Source organism: Aethalodelphis obliquidens, unplaced genomic scaffold (assembly GCF_003676395.1).
Source record: "Aethalodelphis obliquidens isolate GAN/ISIS:26980383/991018 unplaced genomic scaffold, ASM367639v1 scaffold40, whole genome shotgun sequence".
In the NCBI taxonomy this organism is placed as follows: domain Eukaryota; kingdom Metazoa; phylum Chordata; class Mammalia; order Artiodactyla; family Delphinidae; genus Aethalodelphis; species Aethalodelphis obliquidens.
The window spans coordinates 15,044,046-15,056,635 of NW_020837984.1; positions in this window are offsets into that span (position 1 = coordinate 15,044,046).

Here is a 12,590-nt window from a genome sequence, read left to right on the forward strand (position 1 = left end):
CTTCATTTTACTGATGGGGACAGTGAGGCCAGAATCCTGAAATAACTGACCTGAGATCACACCACTGGTTGGCTGTAGAGCCAGGACTAGAACGAGGATACCCGCCCTCAGTTCAGTGCTGTTTCTGGCAGAGGGGGTATCAGAGTGGAGGGAAGAAGAATGAAACGGAGAGGAGGGGAGGAGAGAAGAGCAAGTTTGTAGGGACTTAGTGGTTTGCAGACTTGAATTACACTCTTTGTTATGTTTCCAAACTTCAGGCCCTACAGTGCTGTTGGGGGAAGGAAGTTGGGAAGGGTATACACATTGGAAACAGGGACACATTTTAAGACTTTTGAAGGGGAATTTAGAGCCACTTTGAGGAGTGTCAGCGTTCTGGGGAACATTGCATGGGAAAAGTCAGTGATGGCTCAAGAAGTAGCAAGCCAAGGGAAAAGGTTTCCTTTTGGAAATCGAGTGAAGAAGTCTTGTCTTTATAATTTTCCTTATGTCCCCAGTATCAAATAGAGTTTCTGGAACACAGGGGATCAATCCTTCCACAGCCAGCACCCTGACACCCATCTCTACCTGGTTTATTTCAGCATAGGAACGTTGTCTCTGAAGGAACTCTTGTTGGGGCGGAGACACTGCTCAGAGCAGACTTCCTCTAGTCCAAGTGGGGCACAGCTACACCCAAGGTCCTGCCGGCTGGGTCTCGATGCTCCTCTCCCCTACACATACACAGGAAAATGTTTAGATATGTACTAAAGATGCTGCTCATTGTGGAGTCTCTAAAATGTCAGGAGCTAGTGTGAGGACCACCAGCTGGGAAGAGAGCTCTGATCCAAGGCTTATGAATAACAATGTTAGCTTTAGCTGATGCTTTACGGGAAGTGCCCATCGCTTTCCCATACCTGGTCCCTTTCAACCCAGTTACTCTTTGCCGTGATTATGCTTTTCATTTTACAGCTGAGGAAACAGTTTCAAATGCTTAAGTCAGTTTCCCAGGGACATGGGCTGGTAAGTGGCAAAGCTTGGAGTGGGACCCAGTTGACCAGATCCCTACTCACCTTTGGAGGGTGAGAGAGACGTGTCAAGGGAATATTCGGTCTCACGTTGGCCTGGGCTCCCTTAGGCTGCCTGTGTGAAGAATGGGGAGAAGGCCAGGGTGGGTGGTGAGACCAGTTCTGCCTGGAGAGTCAGGGTTTCACAGACGGGGAAAACATTTTAGATGGCACTAAAACAGCTTTCTAAATTTGGCTGTCCATCAGAAACAACCAGAGAAGTTAAAAAAAAGGCTGATTCCTGGACTCCTCCCCAGACCTATCAATTCAGTATCTCAGTGGGGAAAACTGAGAATATACCTGTATTTGTCCCAACAGCTTCCTTGTGGCCAGATGGAGACCCTTGAAGGGCTGGGAGTTGGGGCCAGTCTCAGGGACCTCCCATCTCATGCAGCTGTGGGCAGCCCCCTGCACCCCTCCTCCCTGGGGAGGGGGGAGGGGCTTCTGAATGGAAGACCAGGATCCTGCCTGCTACTCTGGTACCTACCTGGGTCCAGAGACCAGGGTCCCATGGACAGGGCAGGAGCCTCCCAGTTACATGATCTGTGCCGCACAGACTAGTTTACCACCACTTACTGCAGACTGTGCTTACGGAAATGATTTCTTTGTCAAAACACACGACAGTGAGCCTGTTTTGGCCCCAGGCTTCTGTTTCATAACTCCTTCTATTGGAGCAGAAAGAAGCAACACATTATTTTTCTTCTGCTCCCTGCTTTCTCATGGCTCAAGACAGCAACAAGCACTTTGTGCAAACAGAAAAGCCGGCTTTGTTGTCTGAGGACAGGGAAGTGAGAGAGACAAGAAGAAGGCCTTTCACGAACCATAAAAGAGACACACAACACAAAGCAGGCTTGGGGCGGGTGGGCGGGAGGGCTTGAGAATGGCAGAAAGAAAGCATTTGCACGCATTCATTGGCTCATGCAAGTTTCACAGGTTTCAGTAGTGAAAGTGATCTGGGCAGGTATGTGTCAAGGCTGTCTGGCAGAACGCTTTCTACTAGGAGGACTATTCTGGTATGATTTTATGCAACGTTGATGTTTCTGTAAAACCAAGTGAGTCGATCAAGTCGTTGAGGGCATTTTGACGTTTAAGAAACCTTGATACTAATATATGACAATAAGCAGCGGGCTTTCCATGTGTCACCTGCTCCTCCCTGTGACCTGTGAGGAGACAAGGTGGCCATTGTCATCCTTAGTCACAGAGGAGAAACCAAGGCTCAGAGACTGAGTTCCCTTTCCTCAGCTCACACAGCAGAGCCAAGTTCAGTTCCTGATGTGTGTGTTCATTTTGCTTTACTCTGGTGATGTCGGAAACCATTCAGTAATATAAGTATTTCCCTATGTTATTGGCGTCATGAATCTGAATTTAATAAAAAATTTTATTGAAGTATAGTCGATTCACAATGTTGTGTTTATTTCTGCTGTACAGATGAATCTGAATTTTTACGCGTTTTATTTGCTTCAAGTAGAGCACAGAAGTCAATTCAACTGATAAGTTAGCACAGCCTAGTAAGATGTGTACGTGACTTTGAGAAGTGTTCCTCACTAACAAAATTAAATTTTCTCAACAGTCCAGAAATGAATAAGCAAGCAGAAATTTCCCCCTAAGCTAGGTCTTTTCTCTTTCCACCTCCAGATAAATGCTCTTTCTAGAACAGTGATTCTCAAATTGTAGTGAGCAACAGAATGACCTAGAGGGCTTATAAGCCAGATTGAGGGCCTCAGCCCTAGACAGTCTGATTCAGCTGGTTTGGGGTTGGGCCTGAGAATTTGCATTTCTTGTAAATTCCCTAGTGATGCTTAGGCTGCTGTTGTGTGGAACCCATTTTAAAAACCACTGGTTTATAGTGTTCTTTTCTATGTGTACACAAGTGTATATCTCTATAGCTCTGCATATATACACACACAGATTATTAAAATTGGACCCCTGCTTTACTTATAATTTAAAATTTTGTTTGTTTTCATTTAACAAAATAAGATATCATTCCAACTCTGTAGATTAGAACCTGCATCATTCCTTCTTTAAAAAAATTACCTTATTGAAGTTGATTTACAGTGTTGTGCTAATTTCTGCTGTACAGCAAAGTGATTCAGTTATACATATATATGCACTCTTTTTCATATTCTTTTCCTTTATGGTTTATCACAGGATACTGAAAATAGTTTCCTGTGCTACACAGTAGGACCTATTGTTTATGCATTCTATATATAATAGTTTGCATGTGCTAATCTCAAACTCCCAATGCAACCCAGCATCATTCTTTTTAATGGCTACATAGGAATCCATTGTATGTCTGTACCGTTATTTATTTAACCAGTCTCTATTACTGGATGTTTAGATTGTTTCTATTTTGTTCCTACTATGAACAATACTACTGCTCTTTTCATATATCTTTATACATTAGTGCTAACATTTCTGAAGGATAAATTTACAGAAGTAGAATTCAGATGGGGGACAGTGATTATGTCTTAAATTACATACTGCCAAGTTATGCCCTACCCTCATAAAGTTTATTCCAAATTATATTCCTAACAGTAGAATTTGAAAAATCCCTCAACACTGAAGGTTAAGAATCATTTTTATCTTTGCTTATCAGATAGGTGAAAAATGCTCTATTGTTATTTTGATTTGCATGTCTTTTATTAGTGAAGTTGGGCATATGTTATTGACCACTTATATTTCCTCTCTTGTGGTGTGCGTGCTTATATCCTTTACCTGTTTTCAGGGGAAAGAAATTCAGAATGGCAGAAAAATGCATGGCAGTTTCCTCCCTGTATTGGGCGTGGCTTGGGCTCCTGATACCCTGTTGAAGCAATTTGGAGGTGCCACAGAAGAGGAACAGGAAACAAGCCACAGAAATGAGAAAAATTATTAAAGGAATGAGTTTAGAAAAGCAGAATGAATAAAGATTGTTTAGGCCGGAGAATAGAAAAGGGAAGGGGCAATAGGAAGGACTCACCACTTCTGAATCGTAGGCGTTTCAAGAAGGGTGACTGATATGTACTCCTTCTACCAGGAACCAACTTCGGTTCCCATAGAGGGCTTTATTCAGTGTGAGGAAGGCCTTTCTGATTATACGTGCTGGTTCTAGTCTATGTTTCTACTCTTAGAGACATTTTAACTCAGCCGGAGATACACTTCAAATCATGGCACATAATCTTCCAAATAGCTCTGTGTTCCTTTCTTTTTTAACTTAGAGAAATTTAAGATACAGTGGTCAGGTCAATCTGACTTCATCTAATTAAAAATATGGGGCTCTTTCCTACCCACCTTCTGCCGCAGTGTTTGGAACTGTCCCTTCCTCCTTCCCAGCAGCATGTGCCTTTAGCACTTACGGCAGCTCATTTACAAGTTATGTCCTCTGCCTGGATGCTGACTGGGGCGCCAGGGTTAATATGGCAGCAACCTAGCTCAGCAGCTGAGAGGTCCCCTCTTTCCACAGGACCTGAGCAAGTGTTTTGCGTTCAGGGAGTTTTCAGTGATCGGTACAATTCAGGTGGCAGCCCTCACCTGTGCTCTCTCTCTGCCTCTGCCCCTCTGCGATGAACTTGACTCCAATCTCATTACTGGGCTCTTTTCCCTGTTCTCCAGAAGGTACCCTCTTGAACCAAAAGCATTAGTGAGCACTGCAGTAAGAGGAAGGTACAGTCAAGGACCCGGGACCCCCTGACTTCCCTCTTCTATGGATAGAATTAGAGAGTCCAAACTAGAAAACTGAGGCATCACCAACTCCTCCCAAACCCTCCACTCCTCCAGTCCACTAGTGACTGGATCTTATCAAATTTCTCTAAAATATGATCTATTTTTGCATCCTTATTATCCCTGGTTTAGTCTAAATCCTTTCTCCCTTTCCTGAATGAATGCTTTGGCCTGCTGGCTTCCTCTAGTCACATCACCCTCCAGACCACTTAATCATGTAACTATTCATTCATTCACTCGTCTGCCATTCTGTGAGAATTGACTCGTCTTTGTGCCAAACACATCCAATAAATGCTGTAAGACTGAGTTATCAATTACAAAGAAGACATCTAGGCAATCAGCCCTCTTGGTTCAAAGGAGCTGGGGGGCTTTCTTGGGTGGGGTTCCAGAGGCAGATGAACTTGAGGTGAGCCTTGAAGTGTGCATAGGTAGAAAATACCATGAGTTGTCCATCCAGCAGTCATTCCCCATTCTTTCTTGCTGCAGTGGTCCACATTCTCATATGCTCAGGGAAGCTGTTTTTGACTCCAGCCATAGATGGGGGATCTTGATTGGCTCAAACAAATCACGGTGGTTCCCCTTTCAGTGATTAGCTTAGGCCAATAGGATCTTAGGGGAAGGCTTCTGGGAGGCTGAGGGGAATGTTTCTGGTAAAGGTTTTCTTCCCTCATGAAAACAAATGTATGGGAAGAAAAGCTCCTCTTCTTCACAGATGTTACCATATACGCATGTGATTCCTGAAATCACAGCCACCTACTTGCAACTGTGAGGAGAGAGATTGCCAACATGTTGAGGCTGGCGGCAAGGTGGAAAGCATTTGGGTTCTTTAAGGTCACAAGCCTGCGAATTCAGCAACTCTGGAAACTACCCACCCGCAAACTCCCATAACAAACTTATTATTTAAGTCTCTTTTAGTTGGGTCTTCAGTTGCTTGAAGCCCAAAGTACTGTGCAGGTGAGATGCAGCCCAATGGGATGACTATTTCCTGGCTTGCTGTCCTGGGGTCACAGTGGCACTGTTCATTTTTCTGACTTTCCCAAGGTCAGGTTTGCACGCTACAGGGTGTATTATTGAATACCAACTCTGCAGCCTGGCCTGATGGAGAAGCGGAGGATCAGGGGCTAGAACATGGGTCAGAGAGCCTGTCTTTTTTTTTTTTTTGTACTCAAGCATTGTTATTTATTCAGCAAATATTCTTAAGCACTTACTACGTGTCTGGCACTATTCTAGGTGCTGTAGTGACCAAAGAAAAAGGCACAATTTCTGGGTTCAAGGAGGTGCGTCCACTACAGAGGTGACCATGTAGACTGATGTAATACAGGAACATCGTGATATGCTTTCCAAAAGCATAAAGAAATGGCCAGCGAGTGAACTGTGTACAAATTAGTAATTATAAGGCTTTAGTTTCTTTCCTTTTTTGTGTGTGTTTCTCTGTTCTTTTTTTAAATTGAAGTATAGGTGATTTACAACGTTGTGTTAATTTCTGCTGTACAGCAAACTGATTCAGTTATACATATGTATATATATATATATATATATATATATGCGTTCTTTTTTTAAAAAAAATATTTATTTAATTATTTGGCTGCACCGGGTCTTAGTTGTGGCACGTGGGATCTTTTATTTGTGGCCTGTGGGATCTAGTTCCCTGACCGTGAATTGAACCCAGGCGCCCTGCATTGGGAGCGTGGGCGGAGTTTCAACCACTGGACCACAGGGAAGTCCCTATACATTCTTTTTTTCTTTTATTGATTTATTTAAAATTTTTATACCACCATCATGTAAAATGACTTTCAAGGCATCTACTAATGAAAAAAAAACTTGAAAAAAATACACAGAAAAGAATTTAAACACAAACACAAAAAGGTATAAAGTGAAACATAAGCCGCCCTCCCATCTCTCTCCTGTTTCCCTTCCCCAGAGGCAACTATTGTTATCAATTTCTTTTACATAATTCCAGAGATATTCTGTACATATACATGCATGTATAGCTGTCCCCTTTGTTATACAAACGGCAGCACAGTGTTTACACTTTGCTTTCTTCACGTATTTTGAAAATCATTTACCATCAATATGTGTAGATTTTTAAAATACCTGTATAGTATACCATTATATTTATCTTTACACATTTGGGAATATACTCTATCTATAAATTGTATTCTGTCTTTTCCTCCACTTACCATTATAGCTTAAGTATTTCTCACAATAGTGAAAATGCTTTTCATCCATTTGTGATGTCTGCATACTGTTGCAGTGGTCAAATTGGATGAGAATAGCACTTTCATTCACAATTGATGAGCACATAAATTAATGTAGCATTTCTGGAAAGCAGCTTGGCAATATGTATCAAAAGTCTTAAAATATCCATATCATTTGTTTGACCCATTAATTCCATTTATTAAGAGTCTGTTCTAATTTCTAATGTAATAATCAGATATGAGAACAAACATACCATTGTAGTACTATTTGTAATAGTGAAAATCTGAAATCTGAATATTCAGCAAGAGGAAAGTAATAAAGTAAATGATGGTACATTCATATATAAAATAGTGTAAAACAATTAAGATAATATCCAAAGTTCATTTTAAAAAATGTGGTAAAATGTTCATCGTATAATAAATGAAAAAATAAGAATTACAATTATATGTATGATCCCGATTTTGTTTGTAAAAAAGTAGAAAAATTTATACCTATTTCCTATATAGGGGGAAAAAGAGAAACCCACTGAAATGTAATTTAGATAATGAGATTGAAATTGGTTTTAATTTTCTTTATAATTTTCCAGATTTTCTTGATTTTTTTCTCCAAGGAATGTGTATTACTTTTATAATCAGAAAAATATAAGAAACATTTTTAACAATCTTTTGGCTCATATTTTATTGCAACAATTACAAATAAGACAATAACTAAGACAATGCTGCCTTCTTCAGATATAAGAGTAAGATTTTTCAATTGTGATCAAAAATTTCCCTTCTTTTGAATCCCCAAAGGAAAATAGGAAGAAGAGGGGAGATTTGGGTTTGCATTTGCAATTCTCAGCTGAGGCTGCAGCAGCAAAGGTTTTACCAGCGCGAAAGGGTTCAGGTCAGGGGGAAAGAGCTTGAGAAAATAATTGAAAAATAAGATAATTGCATAGGTACAGGCACTTGCTGTGTGGGGTTGGGTCACAAAGCTGCCTGCCAAAAGGAGAAGCCAGTGTCTTTGCAACTGGGTTTCAACCCTACAAAACTGTATCCTCCTCCCTGTGATTTTTAATCCCACTGGTGGTCACAGGGAGGCAAGTATGTTTGTCTTAAATTATCACCCTGTGTAACTGAAGTAATTATAATAGCTACCATTTAATGAGGGCCTATGAGATACTGTTTGCTTTGGGAACATTTTTTCTAATTTTTTTAACATCCTTATTGGAGTATAATTGCTTTACAACGTTGTGTTAGTTTCTGCTGTATAACAAAGTGAATCAGCTATACATATACATATATCCCCATATCTCCTCCCTCTGTGTCTCCCTCCCACACTCCCTATCCCACCCCTCTAGGTGGTCAAAAAGCACTTGAGCTGATCTCCCTGCGCGATGCGGCTGCTTCCCACTAGCTATCGATTTTACATTTGGTATGTGTATATGTCAATGCTACTCTCTCACTTCGTTCCAGCTTACCCTTCCCTCTCCCCATGTCCTCAAGTCCATTCTCTATGTCTGCATCTTTATTCCTGTCCTGCCCCTAGGTTCATCAGAACCTCTTTTTTTTTTAGATTCCATATGTATGTGTTAGCATACGGTATTTGTTTTTCTCTTTCTGACTTAACTTCACTCTGTATGACAGACTCTAGCTCCATCCACCTCACTACAAATAGTTCAATTTCACTTCTTTTTATGGCTGAGTAATATTCCATTGTATATTTGTGCCACATCTTCTTTATCCATTCATCTGTCGACGGACACTTAGGTTGCTTCCATGTCCTGTCTATTGTAAATAGTGTTGCAATGAACATTGTAGTACATGACTCTTTTTGAATTATGGTTTTCTCAGGGTATATGCCCAGGAGTGGGATTGCTGGGTCATATGGTAGTTCTATTTTTAGTTTTTTAAGGAACCTCCATACTGTTCTCCATAGTGGCTGTATGAATTTGGGTCACAAGCCTGCGAATTAAGCAACTCTGGAAACTACCCACCCGCAAACTCCCATAACAAACTTATTATTTAAGTCTCTTTTACTTGGGTCTTCAGTTGCTTGCAGCCCAAAGTATCGTGCAGGTGAGATGCAGCCCAATGGGATGACTTTTATGGTTTTCTTTCTTCTACTTTCTTTAGGCATTTTGTTGGTTCTTTTGTAAATTATTGAATTGAACATCTAGTTATTTTGTTTGTTCTTTGGTTAATTTAATTAAATAATAAAGGTGATTTTACTTCTGAATCAACTGGCTACAGATTATAAGTTTTGATATGTAATCTGTTTTTGTTATTTTGTAGTCAGTTTTCAGTTTTATATTTATCTATCTGTCTCCTGGCCAAAATTATTTGAGTCTTTTCTTAATGAAAACATTAAGTTGTTGTTATTGTTGTAGCTGTTTAAATTCATATGATTTATTTATAGCTTTAGTATATTGCCTTTAGAGAGTGTGAATTGTACACTTTCTGGTCAACCTTAAAGTTTGTTGTTTCAAGGTGGATGGCCTGGGCTTCCCTTGTGGCGCAGTGGTTAAGAATCCTCCTGCCAATGCAGGGGACATGGGTTCGATCCCTGGTTGGGGAAGATCCCACATGCTGTGGAGTAACTAAGCCCCTGCACCACAACTACTGAGTCTGCGCTCTAGAGCCCACGAGCCACAACTACTGAAGCCCGTGCGCCTAGAGCCCGTGCTCCGCAACAAGGGAAGCCACTGCAATGAGAAGCTACTGTAACGCATAGTAGCCCCCGCTCGCCGCAACTAGAGAAAGCACGTGCGCAGCAACGAAGACCCAATGCAGCCAAAAATAAATAAATAAATAAGTAATAAATGAAAGAAAAAAGTGAATGGCTTTGTGAGAAAAAGATTGCTTCCGGTGTTTGATATATGCCCTTTATTCCATGTCAGTATTTCAAATATTCATTCAAGGAAACATCCCAGTCACAGGTTGAATGCTTTTGAGAGTGTTTATGACCGCTCAGAGTTCAACTCAAAGAGCATAGCATTGGAATTGGGTTCTCAATATGCCTTTACTAGAGTTACATCATCTGTACTTTCTTTTCCAGAATGGAAATAACCTAGTGTTCACCTGTATGTATATATTCAGAGAGTAAGGCTTGGATATGGCCATAGTTAAATCCTATATGGATCAACCAATCATATTCAATTGAGAGATATTTATGTCCACAGATCCTTAAGTGGGTAGAAGGTCACAGAATGTTTGGAATGTATTTCTGATCCAGTTGAAGATTGCAGTCCATCAAAGTGTAGAGGATGAAGCAGATGAAAACGACAGCCTATACTGTGTGCCAGATACAGTTCTAAGCTTTATAAAGTTTACATATTTAATCTCTGCAATCACTTCTGAGGGTATCCCCATTTTATGGTGAAGGAAACTGAGGTGCACAGATATTAAATAAATTACCCAAGTTCACACAGCTAATAAGCGACAGATCTGGGATTTGAACTTAGGCAAAATGACTTTCAAGCTGTGCTCATAACATTAAGCTACACTGTAGCAAAGATCAGCAGCAGAATAGTGGTCAGAAGACTACTTGGCTTTGGGAGATCCACAGAGAGTTTTGGTGTCTTTTCCTGCATCCCTACTTTCTCCCCCACATAATCTAGAGGGAAATAGGAAGGTTTTCAGATTGGGTATGGAAGGAGGACAGGGGAGAATATCTGGGTTAGAGTGGTCATAGAGTCTTTAACTTTTCTTCTTTTGCTTCAAAGATTGGGAAAAAAACCATGGTAGCTCAGTCTGTATACATACTGTATACATTTTTTCTGAGTATAACACACTTGTGTTTACGCTTCAGGGTGTGCCCAAGAAGTTGGTTCTTCTCATCTTCCTCCCAATTTTAAATTAAATAAATGTCCATGGGTATAAATGTTTCTTTCTAGAAAGTGCCTTACCTGTTAGGAGCAGTATATACTCTGTGTTCATTTTTGCCTTATGTATTTTTGAAACAATGCCATTTGGCACACACATGGCACATTTTAAGTTTTTATATCTTCCTGGTAAATGTAACTTTTAGCATTATGAAATGCCTTGTGGTACACTTTATCTTATGTGAGTATAGCCACACCAGCTTTCTTTTACTTGGCATTTTTATAGTCTATATTTTTCTACTCTTTTATATTCAATTTTTCTGTACCCTTATTTTTAAGATACATTTCTTATAAGCAGTATACAGTTAGGTTTTTTAAAAATTGAAGTATAGTTGATTTACAATGTTGTGTTGGATTCAGGTGTACAGCAAAGTGATTCAGATATATATATATATTCTTTTTCAGATTCTTTTCCACTATAGGTTATTACAAGGTATTGAATGTAGTTCCTTGTGCTATACAGTAGGTCCTTGTTGTAGGTTTTTTTAAAGATTGAAGTATAGTTGGTTTACAATATGATATTAGTTTCAGGTATACAGAATAGTGACACGATATTTTTACATATTATATTTTTATAGATTATAGCCATTACAAAATAAAATAATAGCTGTATTTCCTGTGCTGCACAAAATATCCTTGTTGCTTATTTATTTTATACATAGTAGTTTGTATCTCTTAATCCCCTACTCCTATCTTGCCCCTCCCCACTTGTAACCACTAGTTTGTTCTCTATATTTGTGAGTGTGTTTCTGTTTTCTCATATATATTTGTTTTATATTTTAGATTCCACATATAAGTGATAACATGGAGAATTTGTCTTTCTCTGTCTGACTTTCTTCACTAAGCATGATACTCTCTAGGTCCACCCATGTTGTTGCAAATGGCAGAATTTCATTCTGTTTTATGGCTGGGTAGTATTCCATTATATATATATATCACATCTTCTTTATCCATTCATATGTTGATGGACACATAGGTTGCTTCCATATCTTGGTTATTGTAAATAATGTTGCTATGAACGTTGGGGTGCATGTATCTTTTTGAATTAGTGTTTTTATTTTCTTTGGACGTACACCCAGCAGTGGCATTGCTGGATCATATTTAGTTTTTAGTTTTTTGAAAATTCTCCACACTGTTTTCCATAATGACCGCACCAATTTGCAACTCCACCAACAATGTACTAGGGTTCCATTTTCTCCACATCCTTGACAACATTTGTTATTTGCAGGTTGTTTTTTTGCGGTACGCGGGCCTCTCACTGTTGCGGCTTATTCCGTTGCAGAGCACAGGCTCTGGACGCGCAGGCTCAGCAGCCATGGCTCACGGGCCCAGCCGCTCCGCCGCATGTGGGATCTTCCCGGACCGGGGCACGAACCCGTGTCCCCTGCATCGGCAGGCGGACTCTCAACCACTGTGCCACCAGGGAAGCCCATTTGTAGGTTTTTTGATGTAACCATTTTGACAAGTGTGAGGTGATATTGTGGCTTTGAATTGCATTTCTCAGATGATTAGTGATGTTGAGCATGTTTTCATTTGCCTGTTAGTCATCTGTATATCTTCTTTAGAAAAATATTCAGAGGGTTTCCCTGGTGGCGCAGTGGTTGAGAGTCTGCCTGCCGATGCAGGGGACACGGGTTCGTGCCCGGATCCGGGAAGATCCCATGTGCCGTGGAGCGGCTGGGCCCGTGAGCCATGGCCGCTGAGCCTGCGCGTCTGGAGCCTGTGCTCTGCAACTGGAGAGGCCACGACAGTGAGAGGCCCGCGTACCGCAAAAAAAAAAAAAAAAAATA